This window comes from Harpegnathos saltator, unplaced genomic scaffold (assembly GCF_003227715.2).
Source record: "Harpegnathos saltator strain DR-91 unplaced genomic scaffold, Hsal_v8.6 scaffold91, whole genome shotgun sequence".
NCBI lineage: Eukaryota > Metazoa > Arthropoda > Insecta > Hymenoptera > Formicidae > Harpegnathos > Harpegnathos saltator.
Window position 1 is genome coordinate 1,117,251 of NW_020230719.1, and position 19,536 is coordinate 1,136,786.

Here is a 19,536-nt window from a genome sequence, read left to right on the forward strand (position 1 = left end):
GTCGGCGCGCGGCTACACATTGAGCGGAAAAAATCCGAGGTCCAACCTCGCGCGGCTAACGTGTGTCGCGTGTCCTAAATTACTGGCATTAAAATTAATCGAGTTAATTAACAAGCTCGTAATTATTGACAGATTAATAAAAGTAGAAATGAATTTTAGCGGTGCAAAATATTTTGCCCGGGAATGAAATACTTTCGCGCCTGCTGATCGACCGAAACGCTGACATTTGCATCGCGTTCGCGTTAAATATAAAATTCTTAAAATTCTCATCATTAAAATTTCCCCTAAACAATACGGTCAAGAGATCTGTGTACGTGTCAATTGCACATTAACCTGTAACAATTAGTCCGTCGACGTCGCGTCCCAAGCGACTGTGTCAATAATACACGAAAAACAAGGAGAATGTATACCGTTCCGATGATTTCCGCTCACTCTGTGTGTTGATACATAGAAGAGACTGCCTTATATAACACGATATTAGACAATAATACGACTTGACTCAAGCTGAAAACGACGCCGGCGGGACGCCGGCAGTTTGCTTAGTTATTCGATCCGGCAGTCGCTTTGTAGTCGTCTGCGCCTTTGCACAGTGAAGCGCGCGCACGATATCAAACGAGGAACTTTCGCCGCGTATTTCCCATCGCCGAATGTGAATTCCGCGCGCGACGACGTGCCGCCAGGAGTGCATTTCATTTAGTAACGGACGATAGCGATCGTTAATTTCGGCGCGATTAAATCTCCATCCGCGCGGCTGATGTATTTCAATTTCCGTACGTTCCGCTTAGCAAAACGAGAGCGGCGATTAGCAGCGAGAAGTTGTCGCCAATTTTTTCGCGAGTCGCCGAATAAAATTTTCCTGAAAAACGACACGAAAGCGCTACTAGCGAACGACCAGTGCAACCAAACGCGTGTCGTCGAACTCCGCAGTCTCTCTCTCTCTCTCTCTCTCTCTCTCTCTCTCTCTCTCTCTCTCTCTCTCTCTCTCTCTGCGCTCGCCTCGCTGTGTTTTTCGTCGTCGAATGTAAATAACACGCGCGCGCGCGCGTGCACGCGATCGACGCGCGTCGCGAACAACGATCTCTCTAGTAATGAGCGGTCCGTTACGCGAAGCGTTAATTAACGCACAGAGTCGACAATTAATTAATGACGCATCAGAAATTCCATACTTTTGCAAAACAATGAAAGGGGATCCCGCGTACGGACTCGCGAGAAATTGAGCGACGTCGCTCGAGTTCGTCAAGAAGCAACGGACAAAGCGGCGCTAATGAAGCGATGACCCACGATCATTCTCGGCCTGCGCAAACGTTCTCTCTCTCTCTCTCTCTCTCTCTCTCTCTCTCTCTCTCTCTCTCGGTACTCGTCACGTGTTCCGTGTCGTCGAATGTAAATCACGCGCGCGCGATCGTATGTCGGGAGTGTCGACCTAATAACAGCCGAGCGTTGTGAAATGCTAAGCGGCGCACACACGACGCGATTAATTACATCTCGATTTCCGCGCTCGTGTGAAGCGACAACGGGAGTCGCGAGGCGCGTAATCGGCGCGAGCTTGTCGCGACGTCATTGATATTCGTTGTTTGCCGATAATCGTAAGATCGTTTCTCAATAGTCAACGTACGTGTGAAGTAAATGGACAATCGCGCTGATTAGTATAACCGGTGCTATCGACGAGGAAATAAATGGACGATAAAGTGATACGGAAAACACCGGCGCGACGATGGAGCAGCTGGTAAGTGACAAGTGATAAATGACAAGTAACAAGTGATAAGCGATATCGATCAGTTATTATATTTATACCGCTAATCCTCGACGCGTGTCGCCCGTAAAATGATGGTTACGCTAATACTCTCGTAGAAATTGGACCACGTGGGTGTCCAGCCAAGCTAAGAAACTCGTGTCTAACGTCATTAGCCAGTATAATGCACAACGCTCACTTCTTCTAGATAAATAAGTTAGCTGATGACAAAAGTTAAGCGAAAGAAGTTACAGTTGCGAGATGAAAATTTATAACTAGTTGCCAATAATATAACGCTGAGTTCCGCTGTTCTCAAGATTCCTATGAAATGACGTAACATCTATTTTTATTTGACATGTAAAATTTCAACTTGCCAGTGTCGGTTTAAAAACTTTATGGAAATTTTAAAAGAGCAGTAGTGGACGTTATTATTAGCTGAAAATTAGTTATGATTTTTTACCTTATAACTAATTATAAACTAATTGATAGCAATGTTAAACACAAATTTGTCGCTTTACGACTAGACATTCACAAAGTTTAATTTCTTTTCAGGTTTATGTACCCGTTACACCCGCATTTGTTAAAAGAGATTTGAGACGTCTATTGTTTAAAAATAATGAACGTTCAATTTTTTTTCTTTATTTTTCCTCATTCTACTCTTTCGCGTTAATTTATAAACATAGTTATCCAATTATGTCGATTATTTTCGAGATTGGTTTTTTATTACTTTCTAAATAAATGGCATATTTCACAACACGGATTTTTTCGGTTTTTTTCTTTCTTTCGCAAAATAAAGCAATTGTTACAAGATGAATGTACTTAAAAAATTTAATCAGAAAATATACGCTTTGAGAGTGCAAAAGGAGCATTCTCTCGTTATTATATTACCCTTTATTTCTTTTCAAATTAAAACACTGTTTTGCAATTGTTATTGATTTCTAAACTGACAAGGAAACTGTCGGTCTCCTTTCAAAGACTTTTCTTTGGTTGCATTCAACATTTTAACTAAGGAACTAGTCAGTTTATTTAACAACCTTGACCTTCTGAAACAAATAGCTTCTAGACTCTGAGCTGTTTCTCTCTCCTTAAAAAAGTAAAGGGGGCTTAGATATTGAGTTGTTTTTAGAGTTTCTTTTGGAGAATCTGAAACTCCTTCAGAGGAAATTAAGACTGGAAATAAAAATAGAACTTGGTAGAACACTGTAGATATATATATATATATATATATAAATATTTTGCTTCACACGATTCTCTATGATTCTGCAAGCCTGAATTAAAATGAGGAGATTCAAGGATCATTTTTAAAATTTGACGGGCCTTCAGTTTGAATTGCAGTAACATAACAATTTCAAACTTACGCAAATCTTTTCTCTTTTTAACCAGACCTTTCAAATGACGTATTCTTCGATATTCTTCCGCCGTTTGAAATTTTCAAGTTGCCCTCCACGTCTTTTCTGAAGGGCTAAGGGAAAATTTTTATCGGTAAAACGCGAGTTCCTCGAAATAAAAGAAATGTGTTCCAGTATTCTTCCGTATTTTCAACCGTTTCTCGAAACGGCTGAACAGGAAACGCGAACGGATCGTAGAGACATTCTGCATTTTTATCTCGCATACTTCAAATTTTTCATCCTGTGAAATACCTCATAAATGATGATGACAATATATAATAAATCTGTATATTTCTTTCTTTACACGTTTCTCACTTCCGACACCGAAATCTTACACGATGACGCGCATAAACAAAACATGCCGACGGATCGATGACACAGATCAGGAAGCGCATGTAAAAAGATCCTCCCGGGGCGAGAGTTATCGTGATTCGGTCGTCGAGCACGTAGTCGTGCGTCATCGTTTCCGCCATAAAATACCGCGCGGTGTGCGACGATTCTAGCTCTTCACGTCGCCTCCCCGTCGCCTCCATGCGCGCCGTATAACCGCCGTCGACGAGCGACGGCGCCTGTTTCAACGGCGAATATCGTCATCCGCTCGTGAAAGGCCAACGCGCCGGGAAAGAAGGAGATAGCAGCTCGCGCCGAATCTATACGAGTCGCCTTAGAGACGTTCGGTTTGCGAAGTCATCCGGCAACCTGATTCTCCCCTGCGTGTTCGCCTGCGCGATTAACGTTCCCCTGCAGCTGCGAGCCCGGGGAATCGGTTCGCGCACAGCCGGGGCTGCGACGGCGGAGGCAAGAAGTGGTGTGCCGTCACCGCGCATCGTTGCACGCAAAATCGATTTTCAACGCGCGTCGCGATGCGACGCGCACAGACGAGCCGTATTTTGACGATGACGCGACGATTATCCCTCCTACACGGCGACCTCCAATCTACCAGCCGCGGAGCCGCGCAAAAAAACGCACCGCTTCGTTAATCTCTTCGACACGCCGGCGGGCCGACGCTCATCGGCCGGTCAAACGCTGCTCGCCGATTTCGGGGCGCGCATTGACGCGCAGGTGCGTTCGACTGGAGAGCCTCCTTCGACTCGAGAAGAGCTCTCCTTGATGGCCACGTCAAGCGTGTTACAGACTGCCACGCCGAAAAACGGGAAGCTTGTGTAAAGGAGCGATTGAAACATCTGAGAGATCGCCGAGATATGTATTATGCCGCATGTCCGATTTTAACTTAACTGTCCAGTCATTAACTTTAACGCAATCATGTTCGTGGCAAGTGGAGGATTCGAAGAAGTAAATCGAATTATTTCACGACCGGAGAGAACCTGGAACGTCATCGCGAGGCAGAAATATCACTGAGAGTAAATGCTAAAAGTTGAACTGATATTCAATAATGCTAAAATTTCAAACGCGTCTAATTGGCGCGATGCCTCGGCGAATTACTTGAATGTGGCTCTAATTGACTTTACCCTCAATTGCTCAAGAAAATGCCGATTATTGGCTCTCAGATTCTGACTCCAGCGCCACCAAACTTTCGTGCATTTCAAGCGACCGGTGTTTGTGACGTCATCTGGAACTTGACTTCCAGCATTTTAGAACTAAAAATTAATATGGCGGTCACGGGTCAATCTAAGTGCGTTTGTACACAATCACACGCATATTAAATATATGATATAAAGAAACTTTTCAACATCTTCGGTATAAAATAAAGTAGAAATCGTAGAATTCTCTCATTTATCTCGATTAATATCTCGTGGCGGTTTACAAAATGGTGAAAGATTTTCTTATACAATTTAACGAGTTCCACTGCGAGGACACTCAAGTCCAGACATCCTGTGTATACTATATATATTTATTTCAGCAGACTCTGCCTGCTTCCAGCAAAAGTGAAAATATTTTACGATAATTTTGATATGAATTTAATATTACTTGGTTTATACCTAGCAAAGAGAGAAAATTATCAGCGTGTCTCACGGGGTTGCTTTTTCAATTGCGAATGATGCCACGGGAAAAGCTCACTCATTTCACCCTATACCGTGAGAAAAAACGCTGCTTTCCCCGTTTCTGACATGGTAATCCGAGTCGGAAACGGTAACTATATTCGCTTCCTTCAGCCTCGTATTTGCAACTTCCTATCCGACTACGTTGGTATGTAGTAATTGCGGAGTGAACGGCTTTAAGAAAATTAACTTGCATTTCTTCCGTATAATTGTAGCTTTCGACCGCCCAACATGTCCACCCATCCGCACGTCCGTTTGTCGCATTTTTCGTCCCTTCGACAAACCTGTTGACGAATGTAATTCAAGACAACCAGCCCGAACGACCTCGACTTTATTCAGTCAGTAAACGACGAACGGCGCAAAGAAACGCAAATAGCTCCCAGCAGTTTATTAAAGCAGCAGTTTAGTAACGATCGTGTCTCTCCTCTCTCTCCCCACAAGCGACGTCGGAGAGGCACGGCGACGAAAATAATCCCACCCTCTCCCCCGCCCCCTCGTCCCCGGTGGTAGCGTCGAAACTCGAAATCCTCTATTAGGTGTATAGTGCGTCGGATTTCCTCTTATCGTGCCGGTATTTGCTGAGAAATGGATCAACTGTACGCCGTGTTGTAAACGTCTTTGGCAAACACGCTACTACCCAGGTAGGGGCGGCGGCGGCGGCGGCGGCGGCGACGGCGGGTTCTCTCCCCGGTTTACCCAGGCACGAACGTCACTTGATAGAACTTCGAAAAGCCGGAGATATACAACTTCCTTGGCCTATGACATGAGACTCTTCCCTCGGAGTTAACTATTCGACCGTCTGAATTATGAGCTTGATATGCGAATTTCCGCGCCAAGTAATTACAGAGCAGGGAAAATAAGCGTGGCGCGCGCACCTTGGCACGGCTGCAGATACGAGAAATCGTAGCGCCGCGTAATGGAATAATAAGAGAGAGAGAGAGAGAGAGAGAGAGGAGAGAGAGAGAGAGAGAGAGAGAGAGAGAGAGAGATACGGGTAAAATATTAAAAGAAAGGGAGAACATATACAATCGTTAATTCATTCGCTCAATTCCCGGGCCTCTCTCGAATAATCACAAAAATCGCGTAACGATCACTTCAAGTGCGACTCCTTTTCGACGATGGTCGGAAACGTAAAAGTGTCTCGTGCTGACAAAAACAAGCAAGATTAGGAATCTACAGAAAAGCGGACACGTTCTGTCCCGGAAAATCGAAAACTCAAAATTCGGAAAATGGGTCTATTTTACCCGAAAAGTCATTATGTACTGAAACCTAAACAGCCATACGATGTCCTGGAATGCAATTTTTCCAGAACATACATTTGTTCCAAGAAGAAACTGTTGTCCCAAAAAGAAAAAAATATACAAATGATTTAATATATTTATTTATACTTATTTAATATTTATATATCCTTGTTATACTCAAATGAGAGTAGATACTAACTCTCCCGGCTGTGCAACGAGACAGTTTTAATGTTTCAGTAAAATAGCATTTTGAGAGATTGTTTCAGTATTTGGATTTTGATATTATGCTTCTCAAGAAATTGCCCCACTTTCCAAATTTCGGTATATTATTTTTCAGAACAATGCATGTTTATCAAACAGAAATCATATCTGTCTTAGACGCGAAAGTGGTAGACATGCATGTTCAAAATTAGGATGCACTGCATTTATATCCTACCATTATACTAAGTTTGTAACGATTATACTAAGTTATAACGATTTTCTATTTTATCTGTATACGTGTTAAACTGAAAATCGTACAAATAACATAATTAGCATTATAATTACTTGTGGCGATTTTTGACTTAACATATATGTGCATAAACTGGAAAATTATATAAATAATAATAATTGTTATATAAGTAATATGTATATATATATATATATTATTATAACATAGTACTAATAATAAATTGTAATATATATTATATATATAATTATTTATTTATTAGAATGTAATTGTGATAATAATTATAATACCTACAATTATGGTGACCACAATATAATAATTAATAATATAATTATATATATAATTATAATTGCATAAATAGAAGCGAATTGTATAACTGCAAAATCGTACATGTAATATTTTGATATTGTAATATGTTGATAGCTTTACAAAATAACTTTATGCTTCCTGCATTGCCAGGAAATTATCTCTATATTTAGCTTTTGAAATTGTGATTTTTTGAATCATCATTCCATTTCTCAAATTTCGGTATTGTTTTTCGGAATTATGCATATCCACTGCAATTGCAAGTCGCTTAAGATCTTTACGGCGTCCATGTTCCATATCGATGATGTGATGCACAAGCCATCAAAACCTCCCACAAACTTAAAAAGATAAGCTGTGACTAATTAGGAAAATTATTTTTTGTTTCAGAGCTGACAAACTTTGCGACCTCATCACGAAGGCAGCTGAAGTTCCGGTGGCGTGTCGAAAGATCCAGTTCGGGCCGAGTAGGGTCGGCTCTAAGGTAGGTTCGAAAACTTCTTACACTTCTTCTTGAACCCTTAGTTATCGAAAATCGAGACACGGAAATTAGAACAAATGTCGTATCACAATCTTGCAAACACTTAATTCATTCATATCTCTAAACGCTAAATAATTTGTTAAACTGAAAAAATTCCCAAATTTAATTAAATTTGAGTTTAATCTCAAATTGCTTGCTTTTCCGTTTCAAATCTAGCATCAGAACGTGCCTTTCGAGACAATTCGGTAAGTCACGAATGAGAAAAGAAACGAGAATATTTATGGTGATGATTTATGAAAAAATCTAAGATGGTGGATTCATTAAAAATTACATTCAGGTCATATTATTTGATGATATTACATGATTGATCAGATACTTTCATTAAATTTATATTATATAATATATTCGAATGCACAAGATATCCGGGATCTTCTAGAAACGAAAAATTGTAAAGATTAATCAGATGAAACTGAAAAGAAAAGCCAAGTATCATTTTGCAAAAATCGCAATAGTTATTAAGTTATTAATGATTGAAAATGACTGCATATTACTCTTTTAATTGATAACTTGAAAATTTGCGTAATTATTTTCAAAATGGTAATGGACTTTTCTTCTCCGTTTGATCTGATTAATCTTCACAATTTTTTGTTTCCAAGAGATCCCGGACACCCTGTATAACATGATGTTACCTTTAACTGCAAACATCCAACATGATTATCTATGTATATACACCATCAATCGTGAAAGTCGATGAATGACAAATCGTCGTTTTTATTTCTGACTTCTTATTTTCATTGTGTTTATCGTCAGTTTAGTTATAGGTGTAATAAAAGCTTAATAGCAAGGTAGCTTCAAGGTCACCATTATTATTATTCGAAGAGTGTTTAAAATGTAAGAAAATATATCAGCCATGCTTCTCGAACGCAAATCGTGAATAAACATGATGTGGCGAAGTATATGTTATGTAAGGGGCGTCACTAGAATTCGCTCATAAAAATATTTTATCGAAAAAGTCGTTTATTACAAAAAAGAAGAGATACGAAAAAATGCGAGGTCAAACTGAGAAGAAAAATCAAGTACTACTTTTCAAAAATCGCAATAATTATTAAGTTATTAATGATTGAAAATAATCATATCTAGATGCTCTTTTAATTACTAAGTTGAAAATTTACGTATTTATTTTACAAAATGGTAAAGGATTTTTTTGAATGACTTAATCTACAATTATTATATGACAGCTATTGTGTCTAGCGATAAATATGAGTATATTGAACTTTGAATCCTGCCTAAACAAAATTTATTCTGAACAAAAAAGTCCTTTACCATTTTGCAAATAAGTACCCAAATTTTCAAGTTCAATGAAACTTTAAATCAATTAAAAGAGCTTCTGGATGTGGATATTTTCAATAATTAATAACTCAATAACTATTGCGACTTTTGCAAAATGGTACATCACTTCTCTTCTCAGTCTGATCTGATTAATCTTCACAATTTTTCGTTTCTAAAAGATCCCGTATACTCTGCATTCATAATTAGCGTTGTGCTCTGCACTGTACAACTTGCTTCGAAAATCGCTCGGACACTTCTTGTCGACGCAGTTTCGAATGTAACCAATAATCCAATTAGAGAACCTGTTCCTGATTAATTTCCAGAAATTAAGTTTTTTCATTAGGCCGTTGGCTGCGTTCCAAACTATATTGACAGAAAGGTGTGAAAACTGCTTTGCAGCCAAGAGTGCACGAGAATTTTCGTCGACATTGTCGACAGCCTAAGAGTAGAGGTGCGATATTACAACGTACAGAAATGCTGAGTGCCAAGTCGTTATCGCGCGAACAGTACTCTTATGGCGTGCAATGTCATCGAGATGCTTAAAATAATGAGGAATACATATTAATCGAGTGCATATTAAGCGATTTGTGTCACGATCGCTACGCATAATGTTATAGTTTAATCACGAATTACATATCGCTGATATATTAAACAGTGCAATAATACATGCGAAAGGTAATTGGCCGCCAATATGAAAGTTTCCGATAATTACGCGAAATTAACACCAATTAATTTAATAATTAATTTCTATTGTTCGCGAGTAGCTTAATCAGGCGGGCTACATAAGTTTAAACAGATTAATGTAAAAATGAACGATAAATCTATAAACTCCGCTTTGCTACTTTGTTCATTCCCTATTAGAATAATCGCGCCAATGTAGCTTGATATTCGATTAATAACGACGTCGTGGCGTTTCATGTCTTTCGCGGTGAATCGAGTTTTTGGAAATAATTTTAACGTACCGGAAATAATTTTAACGTACTCTATGCACGCGTCCCATCATAAATTCGCTTTCTCGCGGCGAGTCGTCGCGACAGAGAAATCGGCTGCATTTTAACGCGACATCAATCTGTTACGTTTCAACGTGAGAGATTGAAGCACCTCTGTATACAACAGATCTCGGATGATTTTCGTGCACGCTTGACAGATGAAAATCGAAAGTTCGCGTGAACGTCCGCGGCAGCACTCACGAAGTGCGCCCACTGCGAGAATGTAATCCCCGACGTGTTTAAATATTAAGCAGGACGGAAGCCGGGCAAAGAGCAGCGGTATCTGTAAACACGAAACTTTTAAATTGTCAGACCGAAACGGCATACACAGGTGCGCGCGCACATGCACGCACCCACACATGCGAGCGATTTGAACTTGTCCATGTAATCTGCTCGGCCTGTCGGAGGTTGGTTAGTTGTTGGATGAGAAAGGAGCAAAAAGTTTGGAAAAAGTTGCTCGGTGTGTAGGGACCAGTCGGTCCAAGTACTCGGCCAATCTGTCTATCGAGCGACCAGCTCTCTTTTTTCTTTCTTTAACCCATTGTTCCCCCGTTGGATTCAACTTCCGGATCGATCGTCTGCCGCGTGTCTCGGAACGTTTCCGCTTCGGTTTCCACGATACAACCGTCGATACGTTTACGCGTATCGGCGCGGCAGATCTTTCGGTGACGATGCTCACTGAAAATTGCTCCGCTTTAATGGGCGAAAAGTTGTTTTGGGACGAAGACTCGCGCATTGCAACTGTCGTGCATTATTGCCCTTTGATTTTTGAGGTATTACGTAAACGGTGAAAAAATGTCGATTGAATCAAGAGAGTCGAAAATGTTGACAACGTAGACGTCACGTTGTGTGTCGCTTCGTTTTAGTAGTTGCATATTTAGAGAAAAATGCAGTTACATGTATATAGAGATTTTTCTGCGAACTTCCTCTGTGCTTTCGTATATTTTGAAACTTCTTGATTCAATTGTAAAAATACGACAATGTTTTTTGAAATTTTTCTGAACGGAGCAAATACGCGTTTCGTACGTTACGCAAGTTGCAAAACTTTTGTATCGGGCAAATATTTACTTCAAACGACAGCTCGAAATATCTATTTTGGAATTTTTTGTTGTTTTCATAACATATCGAGAGGAAATATGCTTGAATTAATCATCGCGCTTTTCTTTTTTCGTTTTATTGTACACAATGAGCGACCAAAATTTTAATATATGACAGCATTTAATTTCGTATAATTGATACAACATAAACTTTGCAGAAAGAAGCCAGTATTCTGTCGATAAAGTTTTCAGTCATATGACATCCCATTGTGAACCAAATTCGATTCTAAGAACGAGAAATTCCGTTTCTTCCAGCCTATAGACGCGTTTGCTTCGCTCATTATCGTGTTAATTCAACTAATCTTTATTCCCATCTTTTCGAGAATATCGACAGTTTCAACTAACAATTATGCACAATCGCCTCTTTATTCGTTTTTTCTTCGGAAATTAAGGCGTACGTAGGTCCGCGCGCGCGCGCGCGCGCGCGCTCCAAATAATTTGACGCTTTGTGAACGCCGGGAATTCTGTGCTCACCGATACGCGCGAAAGTCGGTCTATCAGTGACGTCCAAACAGGTCCATCGACGGAAGTCGCCGCTGCATCCGCAACTCATCCGTGACGTGCGGCCTCCGTTCTGCGTGGTCCCGCGTTGATTGTCGCCACGTTGATTGCATTTCGCTACGCTCACGGTGCGATTGATATTCTCGTTTTAACGGCGTTTAACGAATTTAATTTCGGCGGGCATCAATGGGGGGAAGCTTTGCCTTATCTATCCCGGAACGGAATGTGCGAATTTGTTTAACGCAAAGCTAAATCGGAATCTGCAAGTCCGTTTAATGAACGTCCGTCGCGGGCACGATCAACTCTCCCCGGCGCATTTCGCGAGCGCATTCTCCGCTCGCGAAGCGTGTGCGGAAAAAAATTGCGAACTTGATCGCGGCAATCGCGAAATCAATGCATCCAAATTGTTTTCCACGAATAAAATAACGGCTAACTGCGCGAAATTGTTCGGCCGCATCGGCGAATAAGAAAGAGAGAGAGAGAGAGAGAGAGAGAGAGAGAGAGAGAGAGAGAGAGAGAGAGAGAGAGAGAGAGCTTACCTCCCCGATATTAAATTTAATTTAACGTGCGTTCGTGGACGTAAAAATTTATCTCCTCTTTACTTTACTTACTTAGTATAGTGCCGCGATTTTCTCCTCATTTTCTATCCTTAACGAGTAATTTTTCCGCGAAATGAATCTTTTTTTATTAAAAGAAGAAAAAATTTTAATCACGTCCATCGATAAACGATATTCCCTGGAGTATAATTACGTGCATATTCGTAATATTAATAATATCGTATTACGACGGGCACACCAACTCTATCGACCAGGAGTCCGTGTAAGCGTACATTCGTGCATTTTGCATATCGTGTTTGCAGCAACAAACGACGCGCTATAAATCGTTAATTCCTCCGCGGCGGCGCGGCGGCTGACTTGAGAACCGGCGGCGCGGGTAAGAACTTATGAACAGGACCGTACACGGTGTTTATGATTTTTGCAGACGGGCCTCATTGTGCGGTGCCTCGTTGCGCGGCTTTCACGAGTCCCGAGGTGTAAATAAGCAGTCGCCGAGATTGCACTTGATTACAGGGAGTCCGCTGCATTCGGTCGTCTTATTGCAGGGCACGTACACGCGCGAGTACATCGCGGCCGAGGCGTGAACCTTTGTCCAAATTTAATAATTCATATTTGCGAGGCGATCCGAGCGGCATCGCCGGGACTGCAACGATTCCCCGCGTGAATTTCGACGGCGGAAGAAGGAAAAAGGTAAAAGAAGGAGAGGCCGCGCTAACAGCTGCGAAAATAGCGAAATTATGATACGTCTTACGGGGTACAGGCGCTTCTAGCAATTTCTCACTGCCGTCTCTTCGGGATGGTACAATTTGCTCGCGCTCCCCCAAAATCACGGTCCCTTTATCACGTACGCGAGCGTCCGTTGAGCGGCCTCGTGAACGTATATTTATACGCCGAGGCATTACTCGCTCTCGCAAGGAACACGAATCCTTGATCACCACTGCGGAATCAAATCTGAGCGTGTAATATGAATACATGTTGCGAGACATGTATCGCAATAAAGATAATAAGGGACCTTTTTGCGAGTTCATCGCGTTTCCACCTCTTTGTAAATTCGTTAATTCATAGTTATGTATTTTTCTGTCCATCCAGCCTATAGAAAGCGTCTCTATGAAAAAAAATGTCTTTGATAAAAAATAGGAATATTATCTAATGAATATTAAAGATATATTTAATAAACGCATCTTGCGTGTAAAAGATACGTATATTTTTATATATTTTAGATGTGCAATTAATAAATTAATTATTCATCATAGTATCAAGCATATTCATGTTACTGATAAGAATAATTTTTAAAAATATACAATATATTAAAAATTTTAATTTAATTTAAAGTGGAATCTACAAAGATATACAAGGATATATATCGGGTGTATGAAAAGTACCGGAACGGCGAAATATCTCGAAAACTAAGCATTTTAGAAAAAGATGTTTCAGACAAAAGTTATATAGCTTCAAAGGGGACATAAAACAACTATATCATTTTCTTTACAAATGCCACCACTTTCGAGATATTCATCATTACTTTTCTTAAGTGGAAACCCTAATTTTTATTATATCACCTTTCTTTACCAATTAATTTGAACAACTTTTGTCGGAAATATTTTTTTATTTGCCTAATATGTTTTGAGATATCTAAGGTAAACTTAGTAAAACTTGGTTTTTAACTTACCATATTTCGTTAACTATTTGACGGAAGAAACAAATAGTACTAAACTTTTTTATTTTAGTTTCAAGAATATATTGTTACAATAGTGTCCTAACTTTTGTTAACTCATCGATCTTTGGAAATTTCAAAATCATCAAATTAACCCCTTAAAACCACACAACTTTTGTCTGAAACATTTTTTTCTAAAATGCTTAGTTTTCGAGATATTCCCAGTACTTTTTATACACTCTGTATAATACCTTAAATAGGTATATAACCTACAAAAATATACAAGGTGAAGCATTTATAATGTTAATGGCAAATATCTCGTTAAATATGCATCTTATGAAAAAATATTTCAGACAAGATTTGTTTGGCACCAAAGGGAACATAAAATTGCATAATCAGTTTTATGATAGATAGCGCTAAGTAAGTCAAACAAATGTCAACATCATTTTTTTAATGGTAACTCTCATTTTGTACAGTTTTATATGAAAATAGGGATAAAAACAAATATCTTTTATTCGGAGAATTTATAATACCTTAGATAGGTAGTTATAGAAGTATTTTATTTACACTTGTATATTTTCACGTACATTCTTTTCCTGCGTGACGAAAATTCATAGCGAGAATAGATCAAACGTTAATTCTCAAACCGTCAATACAATTTATAGGAGTGTTATAAATTACAACATCGAATCCAATTATAGTTATTAGAAATCAAACGGGCCATCGTTCACATTTGGCAATTTCGGACAATCCATAAATGATGACATCGTTCATTTATTAGTACGCAGCAGTCGCATATATGTATGTAATAATACATCGTGTTACTGCGGGATTAGCCGGGACTTTTGCGGTTTACAGAGCGATGAACCGCCGTTTGTTTAACATCTGAAAACGATCGGTCACCGCGTGCGCGCGCGCGCGATAGAGAACGAGAGAAAAAGAGAGAGAGAGAGTAAAGAAAGTGGAGAAAGAGACGCGACCGATAGAGATCTGACGAGATTGCGAGAGTAACCTGTCAGCCCGCCCCTTCTTTTCCTCCCGAAGAACGCGTCCAATAATTATTTCCCACGAGATTCGATATTCGACGAACCAGGCGCGCTCTAAAACGGGATTGATACACGTTTAACGCGTTTTCGCGCGGCCGACGCGACGACGGCCTCCGCCAACGAGCCGTCGGCGAACGCGCGATAAAGCGCGCGACGAGCGCGGCAAACGAGCGGCCGGCGAGCGCGAGTTTCGATTTCGCTGCGGTAACCCGAGCGGTAACTTATCTCGACGGGGCAAAACGGTTCGGCGCATCTCTCGCCCAGCGACTCGATTTACGGCTTTAATTTGCCGCACCTACGCAATATCTACTTTATTCCCGCGGGTCATGCGTTCAGAATTCCGGCTCACTTCGTGACCGCACGCAATGCATATTTTATCACGCAATACGTTTCCGCGCCGGCCTGCACGCTTCCTCGACTACGCGCCTCGGCTTTTTCCCAAAGCGGTTATGCCATGTATACAGAGCGATCCGGGACAGAGTCGCGGCGAACTTCCCGGGGCTGGCAGATCTCGTTAAATCGAACAACTTTCCTCAAGTAACCCATGTCCCCGGCGACGTTTTCTTAACCCTGATGGTAACATCGAGCGTGGGCGTACCGTTGTAGTTTTCCCCGGTTAAATTTATGGATGAAAACCACGTGGAAAGTCAAACAAACAGTAAGAGCAATGACAAAAACTTATATGATTTAGGTGATTTAATGAATTTGAAATTAATTTCTTAGCAATACATGTCACCCCGATATAGACGTACGATGTTGAGTTCAACATGGTAGCTTCAAATGGCTAATTTTGATATTTCATTACAGATACGTGTTATTAAACTCGGCGTGTTTTTTTGGCCGCAGATAACGACTGTCATAGATCCGAAGTTTCCACCGGAGCCATTCGGCAAAGAAGTAGTTTTCTTCGACATATTTCACCCGCTGAGAATGGAGGTAAAAGTATCCATGGTGGAATATCGTTAGTCACTAAAAGCCGCCATATTGGATCTGCGATTTGAGGTTTTGCAATTTTGACTGCATTCATCGTCAGCAACCTAAAAAACATGAATATATCAAAGATGATCTTCTCCATAATGGAATAACAATTAATTACTTGAGGCCACCATACTGGATCTACCATTTTGAATTTCGAAATTTCGACCTCGGGCCTTTAGCAATCTGAAAAACCTTCTATAAAGAAGATTTCATACGAAATCAAAGGGAAAAATTCATCTTCGTTAGTATTTTTTAAAAACTAACAAAATTAGGTGTTTAAGCCCTGCCATATTGGATCCGCCATTATGAAATTCTCAAATTTAATTCTGCATTCATAATCAGTGATCCAAAAGATATGAGTATATCAAATTTGATTTATTTATTTATTTATTTGACGCTCTACGGGCAAACATCCTTTGGTATACATATAATTGAGATGACTAATATGAAGATCAATGAATGAAGATCAATCAAACTTATATACAATAAAAAGTATTAAAATTACATATGTCAATAACCAAAACAATATATACAAAATTATTGAAAGATGCAGCGTTTAGTGCACATAAGGAAACAAAATGCGGCGAAAATTGAAAGCAATCCTGAAAGCATTCAATGAAAAGTCGAAAAAGTTACTACGTGTCGAATATCTGTTGGCTATCATTAACATTCTATTTATGCAGCTGAATTTACCATAATTGGTGCGATGCCTTTCAATGTGGAACACGTCCCACGATCGAATCGTTGATGCAAAGCCCTCGTAAATTAACAGAGCCATTCATGATGCTCATGATGAGTCATTTATCAGAGAACTCTTAAATTAATATAAATTTATACAGGGTGAGGAAAAAGTATGGAAACCCTTAAAAATCTCGAAAGATATAAGTTTTACAGAAAAGTGTTTTAGACAAAAGTTACAAGTCAAGTATTAAAAAAGTTTCCGAGTTTTCCTTAAATATCTCAAAAAATATTAGGCAAATGAAAAAATGTTTTAGACAAAAATTATTAAAATTAATTGGTAGAAAAAATGATATAATAAAAAATGAGAGTTTCTGTTTAAAAAAATAAGTTGACCCTGACCTGACTTTGACAACGCCACTCGACATCAAACTGATAAGATCAGTAAATACATCGTTTTGAGCCTCATAACTTTTGTCTGAAACACTTTTCTGTAAAACTTATATCTCTCGAAATTTTTAAGAGTTTCCATACTTTTTGCTCACCCTGTATAATAATATGACAGTATATATATAATATAATATAATATAATAATATAATAATATAACAATATAAAGTTAAATCAATATAAAAATATAAGTCGCGTTCTTTAATTTATTTATTATTAAATTTTATTTAATTGATTATCAACAAATTATTAATTGATAAATTATTGTAACGAATTAAATTAATATAAACAAAGTTCACAATAATTATGTAAATTCATTCGGGAGATCTATTATATATATATAGTGTCAAAGACGAAATGAAACCCACTTGTGAAATTTATTCTGTTAATAACTTTTTAAGCGACAACGGCGGACGGAGCTAAAACTTTCTGAATGTTACTCTTCAAGGAGAGTGATCTCTGTTATATGTGTCAAGGTCAAAGTTATCGGAAATGGTTCCCCTTTTTTTTTAAACAGGTTTACCGAGGATTTCTCTGTCCCGTTCAACGAGTCCCGCCTGTACGCGAGCGCTCGGACACCTAAATCCAGACACCCTGTATACACGTATATCCAGCAAAGCCAGCGCGGCGTGCTGGCGCGATACGATCAGCCGTGTTTACGCTTTTTCACAATTTCCTGGCCGGGGCTAAATGCCGATTGCTCGGTTTCTCAGGACCCACGGCGGCAACGGGGAGAGCAAAGTTGTCGCGAACCGGTGTTTAACGTCGCTGTCTCCTGCTTTATGTGCTCCCATTCCGCGCCATTCATTCGGAACAGGAAATAGTCTTTCGTATAGCGAAGCCCCGCACCATTTATCTCCGTCGGCGACAATTCGACTCATTCGTTCGCATTTCACTTAAAACGCCAGACATGGCTGTTACCAGCTATCGCGCGGCTAAAGCGGTCGCTGCATAGATTAATTATCCTCGAGAAAGTAAAGACGATACGAGAAACCCGATACCTCAGGTACAGGCTTTCGCGCTGTAGACAATGCTTGATTCAGATTCCGAGATTCTTGGTACCGCGATCATCTTAGATTTCCCGACGTTTTGCGAGCATCGCAGTTGACTTCTTCGGGTTTCTACCTCAAACTTTCATGTTGCTCCCCTCTCTCTCTCTCTCTCTCTCTCTCTCTCCCCTCTTCCCCCCCCCTCTCTCTCTCTCTCTCTCTCTCTCTCTCTCTCTCTCTCTCTCTCAGCAAACTGCAATGTTTATAAAACGCCGGTAGCACGTCCACGATGGACGCGGTACCGAGCCGCGGAATTAAATCAAGCAAAACGGCGAATCTGGCAGGGAGGACGATCGACGAAGGAACGTCCATCGGGGTAGATTCGTTCGATGTCCCCGGCACACGTTTAATCCGCGATGGATTTCAGCGGAGCGACACTGAGTCGCCGCACGTGTGATGCTGCGGCACGGATTGCAGCCACCGACAGCAAAATCGGATCGCTGTATCGCCGTTGAAATAATGCCCCCGCGATGATGTCTACGTGGCGCGTTTCGCGTCTCGAGACGATACCCGCGTCCGATACGAAGCGGCATTTCTCAGCCGCGCCAAACATCCGCCCGCCGCGATACCGCCGGCTAAAAAGAGCAGGAGAGATCGCGAGAGGGAAGAAGAGCGAGGGGGAGAGAGAGAGAGAGAGAGAGAGAGAGAGAGGTAGGCGGGCTGCAGCCGGTACCATCGATATCGTTTAGCTTCGATTTATTTGACGATATCGTACACTATCTGCCGCGCAGTCGCTTCGCCGATCGGCATGTCGATGGGTATCCTTAATCATTTTTTGTCCGACGCGAGAGATCTAGAAAGAGAAGCGGAGAGCGGCCGGCGAGAGAGTGCACGGAGAGCGAGACTGATGCTTCCGAGAAGCATCCATTGTCGCCGGTTATCACGGCCACTCGTGCGTGACACCGGTAACAGCCTCGCTAAAAGTCACGCTCGCTCGCTGCTTTGACCTTGATAATGCCAGGATTCCACGGGCCTGGCAGCGCCCGCGGGTTCGCCACTTTTACCAAGTGCAACTTTATTACGGGTCAATAGCGGCGCGCCGGTGGCCGAAGTGCGAATTGCGAATTCATAAAATCGCCGGACACGGAATGCGCATTACCGCGCGGTGTCGCGGGCGAATTTTAGTGCCGACGGTTATTAATAAAATATTGATGACACGCGGTTGCACCGTATTAACGCAACGGAGCGCGTAATGGGCTAATTGCACGCGATATGATATATGCGTGGAAACTCATGAAATATATTGATATTTCCGGATACCTGGTGTGTGTCAGGCGAAACGACGCCTGAGGCTCGCGCGGCACGACGGCCGCTTTCCGTTCGCGTCGTTTCACCGCCAACGCTTTCTCGGGTAGAAAAATTAATAGGGCTCTGGTAAGGGCCTGATTATTTTTCCCTAACATTAATCGGGTGCTGGTAAGAATAGAAAGACAAGGACCCTACAAGATGTGTAACAAACATGGTTTAACGGGTCCTTATAAAGCAATATTATGAGGGCCTTATGAGGAAATATGTTTATTATTGCTTGAGTAAAAATATTCATTTTTTTTAATTCCAAGAAATTTAAACTGTAACTTCTTCATCTCTTAAATCTTGTTAATATACAACAAAAATTTT

At 40.7% G+C, this 19,536-nt stretch overlaps 1 protein-coding gene across 1 annotated transcript in view; it reads left to right on the forward strand.

Annotated features, from left to right (window-relative positions):
* Positions 1-575: 575 nt before the first annotated feature.
* The window catches only part of LOC105185458 (uncharacterized), a 93,617-nt gene continuing 74,656 nt past the window's right edge, over positions 576-19,536 (forward strand). Inside the window, exons 1-2 of the mRNA XM_025307600.1 lie at positions 576-1,726; positions 7,503-7,596. The gene's annotated coding sequence lies outside the window, so the exon portion shown is untranslated. The remainder of the gene's footprint in view (positions 1,727-7,502; positions 7,597-19,536) is intronic.